Below are 6,000 nucleotides of genomic sequence, written 5' to 3' on the forward strand. Positions count from 1 at the left end.
ATATGTATTGGAGCTAAACCATTGCTTAAATTGACATTTAAATGAAAAATAGAATGAATTGAAAAAAAAATCCTTTTAGTGCTTCAAATTAAAATTAAATACAAATAATATTTAAGTGCATTTGTATCATTGTTGAACTTTTTTTGTATCCAACTCCAACCAGTACACTTCATTTAGAAGGAAAAAAGAAAACAGGTTTGCCAAACTATACATATGCACACATAGTACATATAGTTACATATTTTCACATACTCCTTTTTCTTTAAAAAGAAATTTCTAAATAACTTTTCCTCGAAGTGGGTTGGGCGAAACTATTAATATTGTTATGATTTATGTCATTTCGTAGGGGTAGCTTTCAATTCTTCTATTAAATGCTCTTTTGTCTGCCAAGTTCACTTAACAAATCAAATAATACAAAATGAACATACATTATTGATAGGTGAATTCAAGGTATGCTCTTCTTTTCGCAACTCCATAATAAGAATAAAGAATAATTTTTATAAAAGAGAAGAATTTACCATTGAATAATTGAGTGGAAAGAAGAATATAAGTGTAACTTAAAGATGCATTTAGTTAATATGGAAAAAATTGAACTCGTTGCAGCTTAATTTGAATTTCTATTATCAAAGTACTGCATCCCTCTATGAACACATTTGTCGTTCAAAGCAAAAGGCTAAGAAGAAGATTATCATCTTTAATTCGGTGCTGTCTCCCTTCTACCATTTGGAACGAAAGAAATAACAGAATTTCCAACGATAAAGAAAAATTCATTTATAAAGTTTAGAAAGATATTTAGGCTTTAACCGGTCTCTAGACTCGCAAATTCCCCGGTTCATCAACTATGGTGCCAACACTATATTTGTTCCTTTTGGGTTGTTAGGGGCTTCTCTCTAGCCCTTTTTATTTTTTCTGCTTAATTCTTGTAGTTATTTTTTATCATTAATGAAGCAGAAATAATGATGGTACTAAAGGGTGTTGATCTAGTAGAGATGCTCAAGTGATCCAAAATCGTATTCTTAAAAAAAAAAAGAAGATGGATTTAAGTATTATTATAAAACAGTTTAAAAGCAAATATAATTAAAAATAAAAAATAACCATATAATTCTCTTCTTTCCAAACTCTTTCTATTATAACCTCAAGTATAATGTTCAACTTGCCACGAAAAAGTTCTCTCGTATAAGCCTACTGTAAACTTGTAGTCTAGGATATTTAATAGTGTAAGATTTCATCTTAAAACCAATTGAGAATGAGATGAGTAACTATCTGTTTTATAATGAGTATAAATACAAATCTTTAGTTTTTTCAACCCGGGATTCTTAATCGTTGATCGGATTTCAATTTCATTTTATTGGATCAAATACATGTTTGGACTCTTTATATGGATCATGACACCATATTCAATCGACAACAAAAAGACTAACTCGTCTATCTTATAAGTATGGTTAGTCTCATGGTTTTTTCGATGTACGTTTCTCAATATTTGAACATAAGATAAGAAAAAACCTGATACTTTTTTTTGGAGAAAGCTACCATAGGTAGCGAAGAATATGCCTGGAATGGCTAGTTTGTAATCTCTGTTAAATAAAATGTAAATTTTAACTGAATGGTATGAGCTTTAAATACCATATCAGAATCATTTCACTTTATAACTAGGTGTTGCTTTTGTAAAGAAAAACTCATGAAATCTTCGAGAATAGTCACTTTTCTATAGATGTGGACGATTTTGTTGAACCATGTAGATCACTGCATTCACCTTCCTCTTCTCTTTGCATTTGTTTGCTTTTATTTGTGAGATTTTGAACCTAGCAAAACAGATCGCCGTTGAAGAGTTTAAATATAGGTTGAAGAAAAAGAAAGTTTATAAAGAATTTTGTTTCTGTGTGTTGGAAAAAGAGAATATAATAGCAAAAATGATTTTGTGTCAAAACTAAACAATTTTGCTTCATTATTTCTCACTTACATGGTTGTCATTCAGCATTAAAACATAGAAGCTTTCGCATCATTCATTTCACCAACCTAATTAGTAGCATTTTGGGCTTCATTCCTTAACTTTCTTCTTTGTTTTGGGCCTGTAAAAGAAAATAACCCAACAAAAGTGTGGTGTACGAGCATTAAAGATTTATCAAGAAAGCCCTTTTTTCAGAGCTTCAAGATTCTGAATTTCGAGTAACAATGGCAGTAGCAAGGTATGAGATAGAGAATTTTTATAGAAATGGTGATTTTGGTTTGTGGAAAGTCAAAATCAAAGCCATTCTAGGCCAACAGAAGGCTCACAAGGCCCTTTTGGATCCATCAACCTTACCAAATATAGTCACAACACAAGAAAATGAAGATTAGGAATGGTAGCTATAGAACCTTGGTTTTGAATTTCAAAAACAAGTTATTGACCAAGACACTGCCTACAAGATGTGCCGCTAAGCTGGAAGGATTTTTTTGCCACCAAAGATCTCCAAAACAAAATGTTCTTGAGAGAAATTCTTTACATTCTAGATGGACTCTTGGAAGAGCTAGCCTCACTAACAACCTAGAATATGAATTTAGAAAATAGTTTATGATTTCAAGGATCTTGGAGAAAAGGTAGGTGATGAGAATGAGGCCTATGTCCCTTTGAGTTCACTAACATAAACTAGAGAAGTGAAAAAAGCTTTGAAGTGTGGCAGTGGTATCGTACAGTCTCTAATGTATAATCCTCCGATGCTTTCTCTTAGTTTCTAACTTTGACTTGAGGGCTGATGAGCGCGCTTATTTTGAAACCAAAAGAGTCTAGGTCTTTAATTTGTAGATGGGGAAGAGATGATCAATTTGAGAAGAGACAATTTGTTTGTTTGTTGGAGAAGAGTTGGTCTATCCATTGAGAGATGCCTAGTTCGTTGAAGAAGATCACTTTGTTGAATTCTGAATTCTCTTATCTATAGATCTATGTGTGAAGGTCCCAAATGAAGGTAGTCTCTTTTATTTATACAGAGTTTTGGGAGGACTATATTTTGATTGTTTTGTGTTTATTTCATAAATAGAGCTCCTTTACTTCACCATCTTCTTATTCGAACACTTGTCATATTTGTTGGGATTCTCTCATTCTGATGTTTCTTTCCTCCTTTACTCATGCAGAAATTTGTAAGAAATTGAGAGTTTGGATAGGTTCCATCCTAAAAATATTGGAAGCTTAGCTTATAAGAGCTAGTGGAGTTTTTAATTACTAAAGCAACAACAAATTGAGCGGGTGTAATCAACTTACGAGTTTAGACTTCATGTAATCAATTAATAGGTGGAATTTCACGTGTAATATCTTCATATAAGAAGTGTGTGAATTTAGACTTAAGCCACAACCTTCTAATTAGCGAAATGCCATTGATTTTCATTTAAATTTTTGCTCTACCGTTTCTTTGATTTATCGTTAAAATGAATTTATCGACATCAAATTCCATTGTTTGTTCATATAAATATTTCTATAGTCAATTACACGAAACATTACCTAGCGGTGGGAGCGTTTTTATGGAAAGAAAAAAAAACAAAAACACCACCGATAGAAATTTATAAATTCTCTTGAAAAATAAATTTAACTTTTCTTTTAAATCTATAATTTAGTGATAAAATTTAACATTGATAGACCGTAAGCTACACAAAATATTCAACAATGAAACAATCTTTCTTATTAACAAGTACACTATAAAATAACAAAATGATATACATATTATTCTAATTACTTTCCATATCAAATTCAACTTTTTTCAAGTCTATCAGTGATAAAAACTTATCATCAATGGACTCTAATAAAAAAAAAAAAAAAAAAAAACAATGGAACTACACATTTCTTACTTCAACTTTCTTCCAATCTACCAATGAAAGAGACCGAAACATATCACATATAGACAATCAAATACACAACAAAAACATAATTGAAACTATATATTGTCTTATTTTTCATTAAAAATTCTTTAAGTCTAACACTAATCGAAACTCATGATCGATAAATTATAAAGAACAGAAAAAAAACAAAAACAAAACAAAAGAAAAAGAAACTATGCGTTCTCTAACTTTTTATGAAAATATATTCAACTTTCTTCTGCTCTATCTACTCTATCACTGATAGAAACATATAATCGATAAACAATACTTATCAACAATCTCAAAAAACAACATTTTAACTATGTATTGTCTTACTTTTCATGAAGATAAATTCAATTTTCTTCATGTCTCCTGGTGATAGAAACATATAATTCGTAGACTCGAAACAAAAAAAACAATAAAACTACATTTTCTCACTTTTCATGAAAATATATTTAGTTTTTAAAAATTTATTGCTCATGAACACTAATCAACAACATCAAAAAAAGCAGCATAAAAAACTGTATATTTTACTTTTCGTGATAATGAATTCAACATTCTTCAAGTTTATTGTGATACGAACCTACTCGATAGACTTTAGTTGAACAAGTTAACAAAAAAAAAAAAAAAAAAACACACACACACACATGAAACTATACAACACTTCTCATGATAAATATTAAATTTTTTTCTAACATTGATAGACCCTTATAGAAAAAACAGCAAAGAAACTATAAATTTTTTCTTACTTTTTATGAAAATAAATTCAACTTTTATTATTAGGGATAGAAACCTATCTAGATTCTAATGAACAAAAAAACAATACAATGGCAATCACTTTAAATATATTTTTTTAATGATGACATGGTTTTATAATTGATGAAAGTTTATCGATAATAAAAATTTATCATTTATAGAAGCATTAACGATCCATTTCTACGAATTATTCAAAACTAAAAAAAAAATTGTGAAACATGGTAATATGTTTTCAAGGATATGCGTATTTTCATCGTCAATAGAAGTTTTATCGATGATAACAGTGTATCATTGATATAGTTTGGAACTATTATTAATCAATTTTTTTTTATCATTTATTGAAAATAAAGAAAATCATGAACCACACCAATATATTTTCAATGATATGCTTTTATTGTTGATAACTTTTATCGTTTATAAAAGTATATCATTGATAGTGTGCTATCACTAATAAATTTGGGATACAAAAATATTTGTGATACAGGTATAGCAACAAAAATTTGCTATCATCCATAAATCGATATTGTTTTTTTTATAAAATCATATTTATGATACAAAAGCATTGATGATAATAATATGGTATTAATGAGATAGATTTCTATAAAATGAGTCTATTATCAATAATAAATTGTTATCATGTCTATAAATGATAGACTTTAAAAAGTGAAAATTTTGTGGCTTCAATGAGGATTAAAGAAATTTTTTGTTATATTTACAATTAGTTTTTTTGAAAAAAGAGTCTATCAATGATAAAATTTTTAAAGCAATTTATATCAATGATAAACTTCTATAAGTGAGAATTTCGTGCCTCAAGCATATTTTGATGTCTTTAATAGACTTTTTTTTTTTTTTTTGCACATTTACATGGGTTGAAGGTAAATTTTGTTATATTTACCATTAGTTTTAAGTTTTGCTATTTTCTTAATAATAATTTTAACCTTGTTTTGGTGCATATGCCAGAACCCCTTAAATTAATCTATTTTTAAAATAGATTTTTATTTAAGTTTGATCCAATTTATTTTTTAAAATATAGAATGACCATTGCATTTTTTTATTGGCCAATTTCCATGTCTTTAATTAATATTAATTTGAGTTCATCTAAAATTTTAATAAGTCTCAAATTAATAGGGTGAGAATTTGTGATTAATTGAAAATTTCTTAGACGACAAAAAAAAAAAAGATTGGCCATTTATTTTAAGTATATAAATGGCGATGCAAATTAATATATACACGTTCAATAAAAAATATAAAGAGAGGAATTTTCAAAAATAACAAATTTTACAAAATATTTACAACTTATAGTAAATTCTATAACTAATAGTCATTGATATGCTATTGTGATAGAAGACTATCGTTGATATAATTCAAAATTTTGTTTTAACTTGTTAATATTTTAATTTATTTTTATATTTTTAGAAA

Source organism: Cucumis sativus, chromosome 7, assembly GCF_000004075.3.
Source record: "Cucumis sativus cultivar 9930 chromosome 7, Cucumber_9930_V3, whole genome shotgun sequence".
NCBI classification, from domain to species: domain Eukaryota; kingdom Viridiplantae; phylum Streptophyta; class Magnoliopsida; order Cucurbitales; family Cucurbitaceae; genus Cucumis; species Cucumis sativus.